The sequence below is a fragment of the Giraffa tippelskirchi genome, chromosome 8, assembly GCF_054371585.1.
Source record: "Giraffa tippelskirchi isolate mGirTip1 chromosome 8, T2T-mGirTip1v1.2.pri, whole genome shotgun sequence".
In the NCBI taxonomy this organism is placed as follows: domain Eukaryota; kingdom Metazoa; phylum Chordata; class Mammalia; order Artiodactyla; family Giraffidae; genus Giraffa; species Giraffa tippelskirchi.
The window spans coordinates 110,072,739-110,088,821 of record NC_137282.1 but is presented as its reverse complement, the minus strand read 5'-3'; the positions used below and the strand labels follow the sequence as shown (position 1 = coordinate 110,088,821).

At 39.2% G+C, this 16,083-nt stretch overlaps 1 long non-coding RNA gene across 1 annotated transcript; it reads left to right on the top strand.

Moving 5' to 3' along the window:
- Positions 1–102: 102 nt before the first annotated feature.
- On the top strand, positions 103–15,125 carry LOC145517735 (uncharacterized). Its single transcript, XR_014062295.1, has 4 exons — positions 103–208; positions 453–554; positions 11,635–12,540; positions 12,837–15,125. It is a non-coding gene; the product is annotated as an uncharacterized LOC145517735 (long non-coding RNA).
- The last annotated feature ends 958 nt before the right edge of the window (positions 15,126–16,083 follow it).

The window sequence follows — 16,083 nt, the reverse complement described above, 5'->3', positions numbered from 1 at the left end:
AACGGACTTCTCCGAGCGCTCAATGCCTGGCTGCGCAGGCGCGGCCTCATGGAGCCGCGTTTGTGACGGTTCCCAGTGTCCTACTCTCCTCGCCCAGCAATGGCAGGGTTGAGACCGCAAGAGTGACTGGCCTGGAAGCACCGCGAGTGGCCCTGGGAAAGGCTGTGGAAGGGCCAGAGAACACGGTTCTTTGCACAGTTAGGGTTGAGTAAGTCGCCCTGTCTCAGGGCCCCATCCCCAAGGTCTTCAGGCTCAGAAGACAGCGCCTGTTCACGTTTGCGGAAATAAGTGGGGCACCTAGAGTGTGCTCACCTGTTTAGCCACTCTCCACTCGCTGGGAGGTGTAGATTGGAGCGATCATCGGAATGTTTTAGAATTTCCCCTTCCGCCCGATTTAATCTTTACTAAGAGGTTTTGTAAAAAATGAGGCTAATTTAGCTTTCCCAAGTTAGGTTGGTTGCTGGACCATGGTTCAGAATTTCTGCGAAGCGTGTTCAGAAAGCAGACATGAGTCCCATCTCTCAGCGATTCATTCTGACTGAGGAGAGGAGCAGGTAAATGCATTTCAGCAGGTGGCTAACCACTTTAGATCCGTGAACTTACTTACCTTCTTATGAGTCTTAGATAAAAAGTTGATTACTTGATACCAGTTGGCATGGATTTGACTATTTAGCGATTCACAGTTGAACACATTTTACCTTTCTGAACTGAGTAATTCAGTCAAAGGAGAATTTGTGCCCGGTGTGCTTGGGGAAGTTAAAAATTTCTACACACGGGGACAAACTTTAAGACAGTCTTAAAACAACCGATATTGAAAATGGCAATTTAAATCATAATGCTAGCTGATCAGCCTTTTTGTAGTCTTAGCTAGGAAAAGTCTGCATATTAAAAAGTGAGTCGGAAACCTAAGCTAGAGAAAATATAATTTATATAAAGCAAGAAAACTTGTCTAGGTGCAGATTTCTCTCCAATTAAGATTAACATTTCTGTTTTTGAATACTTATCTAATGCGAATGTGTCAAATTGTAGCGTCTCTGGGAAAAGAACCGGTGAGGACCTCAGTGTTGTTTTTTAGGATAGTGTAACAGTTGATATTTTCTCAAAGAAACAATGTTGCTTCTATTATTAAATATGAGTCAAGTTTACTAAAGAAAAGGGAGTTTGTACTGTTAGGCTCTAGGGGGTCACTATCCTAACAATAAATTCTGACTCTGCTAATATTTACATGCTAGTTTTTAAAAGAAATAACTGAAGAGATTCCTCCCTGACTCCGTCCCCAGAAAATAGCTACTAAGTTGCCATCTTAGCTCAGTGAGGAAAAAAAAGTAACTCACATATTACCATTTCCTCCATTTGTCTATGACAAATATGGATAACTGGCTCTCACATTTTATTGCTGAGCTTGAACAAATCTAAGAATCATTTACTGAGCACTCAACCTGGCCGTTGTAAGTAGAGTAGGCGAGAAAGGGGAAACCTGCAGTCCTCTTTGGTTTACAGTTTAATCAACGTCCATGAATTGTTCTCATCTCTCAGCTGTGCTTGAGTCAGCTTCAGTAAGAGCTAAAATATTTACTTTATGTTATTTCTTAAGAACCCTGTTCTGACCCATAAGAGGTATAAGGAGTCACTAAGGATAAATGTTCCTGTGCTTTTGGTTGCTTCATTTTCTGGTCCTTGTCTGATAGCCACAATGGACTTTTTTTTTTTTTTTTCAAGTTTCTAAACCTTAAACTCTTCTCCTAGCACCCCCCACCTTGATCAAGTTAACAAGCTATCCCTCATCTAGCCCTTAGTTTAAGTGTCTCAGGAAAGCTTTCTTTGACACCCTCAACCTCTTTAAGTTACATCCACCATACTCATTTTTAGTTGTGGTATTTTATTAAATGCAAAATGAGAGGTTGATAATTTTGTTGAGTAAATGGAGAATTGAGAATTACTGAACCAGGGCCTTTTTTTAAAAATCGTTTTATTTAATTTATTGGACACACAGCATGTGGGATCTTAGTTCCCCCACCAGGGATCGAACCCATGCTTCCTGCATTGGAAGCTCAGAGTCTTAACCACTGGACCACCAGGGAATCCCTGAACCAGGGTCTTAATAACAATTTTCCCCTGGGTTAATACTGTGTTGGCTCTTTGTTGAATCCTCACAGAAAGCTTATGAGAATAGGTACTCTACATATTAATGGTGTGGAAACTGAGGCTTAGAGAGTTAAAGGTGTGAAAATAGACATACACAGCCTCATCTTACCTCCACCAAGTCTATCCATCTGAACATGTTTATTGTCTTCCCTCCTATTACACATGAAAGAAATAGTCCCTCTACTTGTTTCACTCAGGACCTTGATTCTTCTGTTATTGCTTCCCTCTTATATTTGTTTTCCCCCTTTCAACTAGATCATTCTGCCAGTACACTGAATATGCCTTAGTATCAGATATCTTAACAGAACACAAAACAAAATTTTGACTTCTCTTCACCTCCAGTCGAGCTTCGGTGGTGGCTCAGCTGATAAAGAATCTGCCTGCAATGCAGGAGACCTGGGTTTGATCCCTAGGTTGGGAAGATTTCCTGAAGATGGGAAAGGCTACCCACTCCAGTATTCTAGCCTTGAGAATTCCATGGACTGTACAGTCCATTGGGTTGCAAAGAGTCGGACACGACTGACTTTCACTTCACCTCCAGTCACTGCTTAATTTTTGTGTTCCTTTTTATAGCAAAATTTCTCCCCAAATTGTCTAAACCCCCATCTTGAAAAATCCAGAGGCAAATTCTCAGTTCTCATTTTAGGCAGTATTTGACTCACTTGGCCCTTCCACATTTTGAAACATTTTCTTCTCTAAGCTTCCAGAACATCTCACCTGGTTTCCTTTTACTTTATTGGCATCTCATCAGTCTGTTTTATTTTCTTTCTCTGACTTCTAAATATTAGAGATGCTCACATCTTAGTCCTATGTTCTTTTCTGTCTATACTCTCCCTAAATGGTTTCATCCCATGGTTATAAATATCTTCATTTTAGTAAGTCCTAAAATTATGATTCCAATTTTTTGAATATCAGACTGAACATCATTTTTGCATTATTATGGAAAACTTCAGGCACATGAAATTAAAAATAATATAATGAACCTTTATAAGTTCACCACCCAATCATCAACAATTATTAAACTAACACATAGACTCATTGTTCTTTTTTTAACTGATTTTTTTCATTCACTCACACACGCATATTAGTATTTTAGCCATGCTGTGCAGCAGACAGGATGTTTCCCCAACCAGGGACCAAACCCCGACCTCTGTAGTGAAAGCACTGAATCCTAGCCACTAGGCCACCAGGAAACTCCAGACTCATTATCCTTAATATGATAGGGGGATTACTGCTTTTTCATTTTTGAAGTTGACATATTTGCAGACCTCTGCTCCATATATATTTTAGGTTTTGTTCAATTATTTAAATTTTTTCCCTTGGGATTGATTGTGTAGATTTGGGAAGCTTTTAGAATCTTTATTCATTAGTGTATGAGTCTGCATTCAATTGCAGGAAATATATCTGTCTATTTTAAATCTATACCGATTTAACATGGGGAATTGGTGTTCAGAATATTGTTTAAAGGGTTGGAGGAGCAGGCTGTTGGAAATGAGTCCCAGGATAATACTGCCAAACTGGGCTCTCAAGGAAACTACTGCCACTGTACCCACCCATGAGGATGATGGAGAATCAGGACTCCACAACTGAACTTCTTGATGTTAAGAATACACTGCTGTAGCTACAATTCAAAAATTTAGAAGATATGGTAACAATAAGTACTCAAAGCAAATGACTGTGCTTTGAAAGGCTGCTGCAGAAAATACTAGTATCTTAACCATGCCCACCAGCCAAAAAACAAAGTAGCAGAAAAAAGCCTTTTGCCTTACTTCCACCTTCCAAATTTTATTTAAATGTGTCCAATTGACAGAAAGCATTTACCTCTAAAACTCTAATTGCCTGAGGAATTGTAGTATTTAAATTTTCAAGATTTATAGGACAAGAAAGCAAGCTTGAAAGAAGTTTGAATGAATGCTGAATCTTCACATTCACAACTACCATAGTGCATCTATTTTTCAAACATTTTATGCACTTCAATAGAGATAACTTTTTGAAGACCTTATGTATTCTTTGTTAGCTGGATTCCCAGATATAAAATAGTCTATTTTTTTAATTTTTAGATATTGAAAATAGCTTCTCGTGGTCTGTTACATTTGTAGTACCCTTGTTGAACAAAATCATTACTTTTTTACCTTAAGGTGATTCATCAATTTACAGAATATATGAGCAACAGGGGAAAAAAAATTATTCCACAGAATGCAGTCAACAAAATTCAGGTTACAGGAAATGACAGGACAGTTAATCTGGTATTTCAACAAATAAAATTTAAAGTAAAAAAGGGAGGAAAGGAGGAAAGAGGGGGTTCCTTAGCTAAAAAGAGACCTAAGAGAAATATCCACCCCCCATCAAAAAAAAGGAAAGGCCAGGCAAAGCTAGAGTGTTTAAGGATGCATTCTTAGGTGATAAAAATGAAAAAGAGATGGTTAGAAACATCAGGATAGTAGCTATTCTTGGAGAAGAAGGGTTGCAATTGGAAGGAGACAATGTGGAAGGTTGCTAGGGTGGTGAGCAAGGGGTCTCTCTATTGACCTGTTAGTGGTATGCAATTTTCTGTATTTGCTATACTTAACCATAAAAGTTTTTTAAAAGGATGAAAAGCAATATATATAAAATACAAAGTTATGTGCATGTTTAAGGTCATATTTCAATGCTAGAATGGTGTGGTATAAAGAGAAATATATATTTGGACTTTGTCCCAGGTTTCTGGGCCACAGCTCCTTACCCTTGGAGTGGTAAGAGTGTCTTTTGTGTATCAACAAGATGATAAGTGTGTTGGAGCCCCTACAAAGCTTCCAGTTGGGTCAGGTTGCTGCAAAAGATCAAGGCAGGACTGGGGGATTGAGGGTTATAACTTTTAGGCCCACCCCTCACCCCCTGCCCTCCAGGGAGGAGAGATAGCATAGAGCTTGAGTTTAATCATCAATGGCCAATATTTTAATCAATCATGCCTATAAAATGAAACCTCTATAAAAAACCCCTGAACAAGAGGGTTTGGAAAGCTTCAAGGCTAGTGGTGACTGCATCAAGGTGCTGGGAAGGTAACAGAGGCAAGAGAGGGCAATGGACATTTGCAGCAACATAGATGGACTTAGCGTCATGCTGAGTGGAGTAAGTCAGAGAAGAAGTATCGTATGACATCCCTTACATGTGGAAACCAAAAAGAAATGATACAAATGAACTTACAAAACAGAAAGAGACTCACAGACTTAGAAAACTAACTTATAGTTGCCAGGGGGAAGGGATAGTTGGGTAATGTGCACACTGCTATATTTAAAATGGGTAGCCAACAAGGACCTATTTTATAGCACATGGAATTCTGCTCAATGGTACGTTCCAACTTGGATGGGATGGGGGTTTGGGAGAGAATGGCTACATGTGTTTGTATGGCTGAGTCCCTTCACTGTTCATCTGAAACTACCACAAGATTGTTAATTGGTTATACCCCAATACAAAATAAAAAGTTTAAAGTTTGGAAAGCTAAAAATAAATAAAGTTTCAGATATAGACACTTTAAAAAAAAAAGAGGGGGCATGGAGATTCCAGAAATTCCCCTCCTGCACACCAGTCCCTATTTATCTCTTACATTTGGCTGTTCCTTAGTAATATCCTTTATAATAAGCCAGCAATCATAGGTACAGTTTCCTGAGTTGTGTAAGCCACTCTAGCAAATGTCTGAACTTGAGCAGGAGGAGGTCATGGGAACTCCTGGTTTATCGACAGTTGGTCAGAAATAAGGGTGGCTGAGGACTTGGAACTGGCATCTGAAATGGGGGCGGTCTTGTGGGGCTGATTCTCCCCCCCCTTTTAAATAAGATTTATTTATTTATTGACTGTGGTGCATCATTTGTTGCTGCCCGCAGGCTTTCTCTAGTTGCAGCTCGTGGGGGCTAGAGTGCTGGCTCACTAGTTGTGGTGCACCGGCTTAGTTGCTCTGCGGAAAGTAGGATCTTTCAGGACCATGGATTAAACCAGTGTCCCTTGTATTGCAAGGCCAATTCTTAAGCCCTGGACTATCAGGGAAGCCTGGACTGACATCCTTTAACTCCAGGTGCGTGCTCAGTCACTTCAGTCATGTCCAACTCTTTGCAACCCTGTGGACTGTAGCTCACCAGGCTCCTCTGTCCATGGGATTCTCCAGGCAAGAATACTGGAGTGAGTTGCCGTGCCCTCCTCCAGGGCATCTTCCTGACCCACGGATCGAACCCACATCTCCTATATTGAAGGCACATTCTTTACCACTGAGCCACCAGGGAAGCCCTTAAGTCCAAGTAGATAGTGTCTTCATCGTAATGAATTATTGGATTCCCAATTAGTATCCAGAGAATCAGAAAATTGTTTGGAGGGAGAAGAATAGGAATGAAGGTTAGAAAAGAAGAAAAAATGAGAGTGCCTGGCATGGACTGAAGATGACTGTGCTAAAAATGGCTAATGTCTGTATAGGTTTTACATTAGACATCATTCTTAGTGCTTTATATATATTAATATTAACCCATTGGAGCCTATGAAGTAGGTACTATTACTCTCATTTTATAGAAACAAAAAAATTGAGACACAAAAAAGGTAAAGTAATTTATCTAAAGCCACAGTGCCAGTAAGAAGCAAAGGTGAAATATGAATGCAGGCAGGTAACTCCACAGTCTGAGCCTATAACTGTTACACCATGATACTGAGTGCTAGGGAATATGATTTTCTCAACTCTGTACCTGGTACCCAACAAAAGTTTATTCAACTACTCACTCATTATCTCTATCTAGATGACTAACAGATATCCCAAATATACCACATCTAAGGCAGAACAATATTTCCCATCCACTATTAAATCAACACTGAGTCAATTGTTCTTTTTTCCTATAACCTCCCATATCAAATCCATCAGCAAATGTTATCCATTCTACCTTCAGAATACACCCCAACTTTGGCCACAGATCATATATACTGATTCCACCCTAATCCAGACCACTATCACTCACCTGGGCTACTACTGTAACAGCCTCCTGATTTACCTCCCTGTCCCCACTTTGTACCTGCATTCATCCTCCACACAGTAGATGGTTTTGTTTTTTTACAAAGCAGATATTACCCTCCTGTTTATAGCATTCCAGTGACTGCCCATTGCATTTAGAATAAGATCTAGATGCTTTACTATGACCTTCAAAACCACACATAAGATGCATTAACTACTTCTCAGATTTTCTAACCTATCACTCTCCTAGTTCTTAAGCATCTTTCACATTTGGGCTACAAGAGCAAAAAGTTTCCTTGACCTTCATTTTTATTTTGAAAAATAAAATTAGGTTCAAAATATTAGGAATAATGAGTTTATTTCAGTCTCAGGGAAGTAGTCAAGGAAAGTAACATTTGAACTGACCACTCCCCAATCTCAGTTGTTCATCAGTGTCTCATAAATTGGCCTAGAGAGCAACCATCGAAGTCGCTGAAGAACTGGAGGATTCCATTCAGTTTCAGGGAGCAAAGATGACAGGGAGCAAAATAAAGAAGATTGTTAGAAGAAAAGGTGGGAAGGAGAGGGTACACCACCAACTGCTTCACATTGGGGGAAAGTTTGAATTTATTCGACAAAAACCCATTCTCTCTTCCTTCAACCATGGGCAGAGGATACGTCTTTGCTTAGGATACAGGTTGCTTAGATTCCTGGGTTGGGAAGATCCCCTGGAGAAGGCATGGGCTACCCACTCCAGTGTTTTGGGGCTTCCCTTGTGGCTCAGCTGGTAAAGAATGCGCCTGCAAGGTGGGAAACCTGGGTTTGATCCCTGGGTTGGGAAGATCCCCTGGAGAAGGGAAAGACTACCCACTCCAGTATTCTGGCCTAGAGAATTCCACGGACTGTAGTCCATGGGGTCGCAAAGAGTCAGACACGACTGAGTGACTTGTACTTTCACTTTAGCCAAGACTTGCTTTCATCAATGAAATATTAGCCAGATATGAGATAAGCAGAGACCTTAAATGTGTTTGTATGGTTTATTTTGGCTCTTCTTTGGAGATCATCGTGAAAAGAACATGCCTTAGGGAGCCACCGTCCCTTGAGTTTGGCCCAGAATGGACACAAGTGGGGCAGTCCTGAAGCCTGTGTAGAACCTGAAGTAAGGCCATCTGGCCAAGCCCATACAGCTGACCTACAGGCTGATGAGCATGAAAATAAATTGTTATAAGTCACCAAGTTTGAGGTAGTTTGTTATATAGTCTTATTGTGGCGCTAGTTGACAAATACAATGGTAACAATTAGTGCTATAGGCTGTCATGATATTGTGATTTATAATACATGTAAATTTGGTCTCTGCCCTCAATTCTACCACTCTGTGCACTCTCTGCCTAAAACCCTTGGATTTTCCTAAGTGATAAGAGCAATTAGGGCATCTTGATTTTCAAAACAAATCCCTTTCAACCATACCTGAGTTTATTTTAATGAGATAACTTTTGGAAGAAGTTGGTTGGGATGGTTATTGCCAGGGGAACCAACTTGATTAGAGGGTTGTAATTTAGCCCCACCCGCTGAGAAGGGGAGGAGCTGCAGTTTCAGTTCAATCACTGGTGGCCAATGATTTAACCAAACATGCCTATGTAATAAAGCCTCTATAAAAAGCATAAAATGACAGAGTTTGGAGAGCTTCCCAGTTGGTGAATACATGGAGGTTAGGGAGAGTGGCACACTCAGAGAGGACTTGGCTCCTCCATGCCTCTTCCACCTGGCTGTTCCTGTTTATGTGTCCTTTAATAATAAACCAATGATCTGGTAAGTAAATTATCTAGTAAGTAAACTCACTGAGTTCTGTGAGTTACTCTAGCAAATTAATCAAACCCAGTAGCCTCTAAACAATAATCAGTTGCTCAGAAGAGCAGGTATCAACCTGACCTTGTGATTGGCATCTAAAGGGTGTGGGCAGTCTTAACTGAGTCCTTAACCTCTGGCATGTGACAATAGTGTCAGAATTTAGTTCCATGGTAGGACTCCTGGTCAATGTGGATACCTGGTGTCCACTGAGAATTGAGAAATCGCTTGGTGGTGATGAAAACTCGCGCTGGAGTTGTCTGTCTTGTTCCCTGACCAGTAGCTCTCAGTGGCCCTATAATTATTCCCTTTGAGCACAATCAAAATAGTTTAATTGATTAAAATTGTACATATTCTGAAAGCATTAGAGTATTATACAATGAAGAATAGCATATACAAAATGCTTCCTTTTTGTAAGAGGAAAATTGGAGTATGTATGTTATTTTTACCAAAAAAGTGAACAATAGAATAAGAGACCAGAACATATATATAACACATATATATGAAATATATATGAAATTTATATACATGATGTGAGCAGAAACCCAATAGAGCAATGGAGGGGATAGGTATGGAAGCAAGACTTCTCAGAATGTACCTTTTCAGTTAGTTTTGACTTGAACCTTTTATATATTGAAAAATGTAATTAATGTGAAAAGAAAAACACAAACTTTAAAATTGAACAAAAGGAAACAAAGGGCCCCAATCAAATTGTACAAGTTGCCATATAGAGAAAAGAGTTACTTCAAATGACTTTTGAATACAATATGAAAATTGTCCAATTTTATTGGAGTATGTTTAAAGGAAAAAAGAATTGGAAAAATGTAAACCTCACTCACTAGTCTCATTATTTGTAATACTGGCATTGTAAGCTAGAAGATATTTTCTGTATAAGATAAAGCCAATGAGTAAATTATCTTTTATTTTCTAAAATTTTATTGAAGTATCATTGATTTACAATGTTGTGTTAATTTCTGCTGGACAGTGAAGTGATTCAGTTATACATATAAACAATCTTTTCCCTATTCTTTTCCATTATGGTTTATCACAGGATATTGAATATAGTTCCCTTTGCTGTAAGTAGGATCTTGTTGTTTAACTATTCTATATTTAATAGTTTGCATCTGCTAATCCCAAACTCCCATTCAATCCAATGAATAAATATTTTATGTTTATAGAAACTGAGAATTTTGGTTTAAGAGAAATAGAATCATGAATGCCCTACATACTACTTTATTACTACAAAGTGTTAAAGTAATAAATATTAAATTGTATTATTAGAAATAATGTTATTAAAATAGTAAATTGCTTATTTGAAAATTATTTTTAAATTTATGGTTAGTACTGTTTTTTCCCTAAGAATTTTATTCACTCCATCCTCCTTTTTTCTTGAGGATTTTGCTTTCACAGTTGGCTCTATGAACCATCTCTAATATCTGGTTATGATGTAAAGTAGAGATCAAGGTTGGGGTTGGGGATTTTTTGGTCTGTGTCTGTGTTTTTCCTCACATGGATTCTAGAAAGATCCTTTGTAAAAGACCAGAAAGAAAAGTTTTGAATTGGGCTCTGGGCCTAGCTCAGCACAAACAAGTAGTTGTTTGTGCATAGAGATAATATAATGTAAATTAGTCATATAAAATGGATCATTACATTTTAGAAAGTTCTACTAAACCTGACACAATGATATTAAAATGGTAGATGGGGCATTCATACTTATTTGGGCTTTTCTATGTCCTCTACTGTCACAGGATTTTATTCTGATTCATTTGTAAAAATAGCATCACTAAATCAAAATCTAAAATACTGCCAATAGCATCATTAAATAAAAATCTAAAATACTGCCAATACCTGCCTAAAGCACTGCTTTAGGGGGAAAAAAGCACCTGTGGAATAATATATATAGCTCAGGTGGTAGAGAGTAATAGTTTTCAGTCTCCTGTAGTTTTACAGAATTCAAAGTTTAAATGTTATACTCCCTATTATTCTCTTGGAGCATACAGTCTGTTTTGAGCTGAAATCTGCTGAACACTTGAAGAGAATGTCATTTACATTAAAGCATAGTTAAATTATAACTGTGATCTGTGCTTTTAAGTATCATGGCTGATTTTCAGACTTGATCCTTCACTGTTGATTCAAACAAATGAGGAGTGGGTGGGTATAAGTATTCTACTGACAAACATAGAACCATGGCTTCATATTTCCTTTATAAGCAGTCTTTTCATGTACATTTCAAAGACTAAAATAAAAACCTTCACAATGGTGAGTTATCCCATTTTTCACTTCCACTTCAGTCCCTGGACAAATAAATTGATCTCTCTGAATCTGCTTTTTCTTACCTGAAAAGATTGTCAGTCTTCGGTGTGTGTCATATTCACCTGGAGAGCTAAAGTCCCAAGCCTACTCGAGCAGGAGGGGGCTAGCGTCTAGTTCTCTGTGTTTTTTCCAAGTGTCCCCCGGTAATTATGATTACATACCAAAATTTGAAAACTGTTGTTTAAGTATACTTCTATGGATTGATTGATTGATTCATGCATTTGTTTGTTTGTTTATGCATGTGTATAGAAATAAACATGTACTGTGTCACTCAGGTACACAGTGCTGAAGTTTCAGAAATGAAATACCTAGCCCTGCTCTAAAGAAGTGTTTAGTGTAGTGGAGGAAACAGAAAACTAATCACAGCAGTATTATATGCTCTGAAACAGGCAGACAGATGCTGAGGAAGCACATCCCAGATTGCCTAGACTTGCTCGCCAGGAAGGAGTTCCAGAAAACTAAGATCATGCATCCAGTCCCATCACTTCATGGCAAATAGATGGGGAAACAGTGGCTGACTTTATTTTTCTGGGCTCCAAAATCACTGCAGATGGTGACTACAGCCATGAAATTAAAAGACGTTTACTCCTTGGAAGGAAAGTTATGATCAACCTAGACAGCATATTAAAAAGCAGAGACATTACTTTGCCAACAAAGGTCCATGTAGTCAAGGCTATGGTTTTTCCAGTAGTCATGTATGGATGTGAGAGTTGGACTATAAAGAAAGCTGAGCACTGAAGAATTGATGCTTTTGAACTGTGTTGTTGGAGAAGACTCTTGAGAATCCCTTGGACTGCAAGGAGATCCAACCAGTCCATCCTAAAGGAGATCAGTCCTGAGTGTCCATTGAAAGAACTGATGTTGAAGTTGAAACTCCAATACTTTGGCCACCTGATGCGAAGAGCTGACTAATTTGAAAAGACCCTGATGCTGGGAAAGATTGAAGGCAGGAAGAGAAGGGGATGACAGAGGATGAGATGGTTGGATGGCATTACCGAATCAATGGACATGAGTTTGGGTAAACTCTGGGAGTTGGTGATGGACAGGGAGGCCTGGCGTGCTGCAATTCATGGGGTCGCAAAGAGTCGGAGACGACTGAGTGACTGAACTGAACTGAAAGAGTTCCCTACATCTTGAAGGGGCTAGAGGAATCAGCTGGGTGAGAAATAGAGAGCACTTTAGGCACAGAAGAATAAGGAGGCTTGGAAACTATAAGCAGTTTGAAAAGCTAGTATTTCTCAAAAAACTGAGACACATCACACTTAATGTTCAGATTTTAGGAGGTTCAAGGTCAGGTAAGTCATTACTTAGTGGTACAATTATACTCTCCAATTCTTTTCCCACTTTTTGTTTCTAGTATGAAACACCTTTGTAACATTTGCTAATCTCCTTTTAAAGAGTAGGCTTGAACTCTGAGCTTCAGCCAGCAGCAGCATCTAGGTAGATTAAACAACTCATCTTCACTTTCTAGCAATTGACACTAAGTTGCTATTTTTGTAGAGATATACAAAGTTTTCTCTTTTAAAATCACCTATTCAACTAATTGATCTATTTTAAAAATATTGAGTAACTAGTTCGTTTGGTATTGCAGTGTGCCACAAACTGAAGATGGTGTATGAATGAATTTTTGAAGCCTTACATGGAAATAAGTGGCAGAAGTTAAGCCTGCAAAGACAAAGGACCAATTATGAGGGACCCTGAAAGCAGTGTTAAAGACTTTTAAGTTTTGCTATAAGATGAATGGAGGACTCCTTGAAGAGTGTTAAACAAGAGAATGTTAATCTTGGAAAGAGTGACAAAAAATAATGCCAGAATGAAGTGGAGAAGCTGGTGTGAGGTAGGGTGGGTAGAAAGAATTTTCAAAGAGGTTTGGCTTTAGACTATACAAAGCTGTTCTTGGTGGGCTTGGTCTATTCATCACATCAATGGAGACTTCAGAAGTGGGTGGAGTAAATCACTTTAAGAGCCTGCAGTCCATTTAACTGATAGCTATAGCTTAGATATGAACAAAATAGCTAGTTTAGTAATATAAAGCATGACAGCTCTGCAGATTGCTAACTATATGGGGTAATATTCCATGCTAAACATAATAAATTTGGAATATAACAAAATTATAGCTTTTTTATGATAACAGGTACAAAAAAATATGTACTCTTAAAACCAAAACCAAACAAACCCTTGTACTATGTAATTTGGGTGAAACACTTCATACCACTCTCCACTTCCCCCAAATCTGGATGCAAAACTGCTGTCAAGTCATTATTCCTCCCACAGAGATTGGGCCAGGAGTGACTGCCAGCTGCTCTAAAACAGTGACCAAACTTGGTCATAGAACCAGATGCCAGACATCTGTCTTCTATCAGCTAGAGTCAAAATGGAGCCCTAACCACTAGATGACTTAACATATAACATATAACCTAAACAAAAATTGCCCCGTTGCCTGTTTAGCAAAATCTCAATTATAAGACTTTTTTTCCCCCACCTTCTCAATAGCTGTTGAAGATATGGGCACTGGCAACCTGTTCATATGGGCTTGTGTTCTTTTTTTTTTTTTCTTTTTCTGATGCTGTACTGACATTTTTTCAAATACCCTTTTAGATTCTCCTTCTCACCTGGTGCTTAGATTTTCTACAGGACTTTCTGCTTTTTTCTCTCTCTTCTCCAGAGAACTCAGTCATTCCTAAGCCTCCACAATTGAGTCTCTGCTGACTTTTGAATTTGTATCACAAACCCTGGCCCTTTTTTCCCAAGTCTATATTTTCAGATGTCTCCTGAATCCATTTTTATGTGCTTAAGGGCAGTGTATCTAAACCTAAATCATTCTAGTGAATTAAATCTCCTTAACTATCCTGTTTTTACTACCAGTTACTGAGGCTGATAAAATAATATACTATAGGCTGTGGTGGGCTTCCATGGTGGTTCAGTGCTAAAGAATCTGCCTGCCAATGCAGGAGACACAGGTTCAGTCCCTGGGTCAGGAAGATCCCCTGGAGAAGGAAATAGCAAGCTACTCGAGGATTCTTGTGTGGGAAATCCTATGGACAGAGGAGCCTGGCAGACTACAGTCCATGGGGTCACAAAAGAGTCAGACACAACTTAACAACTAAACAACAGCAATAAGCTGTGGCATCATCTCTCATTAGCTGGTCTGCTGTTCTATGATTTGTGTCATAGTTAACTGAGAATGCACCCAGAGCATTTTAAACCTTTTTAAAAAAATTATTTATTTAGTTTTGGCTGTGCTGGGTCTTTGTTGCTGCATGGGCTCTTTTCTCAAGTGGTGGTGAGTGGGGGCTCCGCTGTACTTGCACTTTGCCAGCTTCATTGCAGTGGCTTCTCTCGTTGCAGAGCACAGGCTCTAGGGCTCATGGGCTTCAGTAGATGCACATGTGGGCTCAGCACTGGCAGCTCCCAGGCTTTAGAGCACAGGCTCAATAGTTGTGGCGCACGGGCCTAGGTGCTCTGTGGCATGTGGGATCTTCCTGATTGAACTGTGTCTCCTGCATTAACAGGCAGATTCTTTACCACTGAAGTACCCTATACTACTGAAGGTTTAGGAAACCCTAAACCATCTTTTGTTAGTATCTTTGGCCAATGAATTTCAGTGTATTTATTTTTTAAATTTTAATTTTTTTTTTGAGAGGAAAGCTTTCAGGAGTAAGGTTGTTGAAAATCAAGAATTCACTGAAGTTCAGATTATTGAGAATAGAATTATTAAGTGGAATACTCCTGAGGAATACTGAATAGCTTTAGTGCTAGTGAATGCGCTGATTAGAACCTTACTAGCAAATTCCAAAATATATTAGCCAGTATATACTGTAGTTCAATTAAAATTATTTGTATTTGCATACTTCATTAAAAAGTGTCAAAATCAGTTTCACTTTCTGTTTATCTGTCATAAATTAACAATAGACATTTGTCATGGAGGGTCAGAGTAGTATTTCATAAGTATAGATTCAAGTCTATTGCTTTTCAGTGTGCAGTACCTTCATGATACCTACTTAATCATCCGTGAGCTGATGACAATAGAATGCACCTAATTAATTTATGTATATTTACATATATGGCAAACACTGTGAAGGTGTCAGTAAAAAGGAAATAGAATACATACTTTAAGATAAATAGTAATTCACAATTTAACCAAGTAGCACCAGCAATACTGCTTCAGGATTAGTGTCTGAGACTCAGAACAGCACCCAGCAAGAATTGTAACAGTTTCTCTGAGAGTGGAGTTTGAGAACAAATAGGTGATGGGTCAAGGCTCCATGTGGGGAGAGCAGATTTGGATGAGTAAAGGAAGAGGGTTTCCCAGGCTCTGGACGGCCATCGAGTGAGGGAATGGGGCAGAGCTGGGTTAGTAAGTGAAAAATAACCCTTCTGATTGCTAGTGACAAAGGCTTGACTCCAGTTGGTCTAAATCACAAAGGACACCAGAACGTCCAGGGGCTCAGATGGCTTCAGGCACGACTGGATTTGGCTCCCGGTGATATCACTGAATGCTGTATGTTTCCTTTGGTTCTCCAGCTCTGCTTCCTGCGGGGTGGGTTTTATTCTCAGCTAGGCTTTCCTGAGGTTATGGCAAAGAGAGATCCTGGCAACTCTGAGCTTACAACCTGACAACTGTAACCCCTACAGAAAAACAGCTCCTCAGTTCCAGCAGAAGTCCCAGAATTAATACTGACTGGCCTGGTTCAAGTGACATGTTCACTGCTGTCCAGGCCTGGGTCATCTCCCAGCACGGAAGCCAGTGAATGGGATTATATATGGCTCCAAAAGGAAGAGAGTGATTCTGTTTTTAAAAAATGTACAGTAACTTGGGGTGGGGAAAACAAACAAGA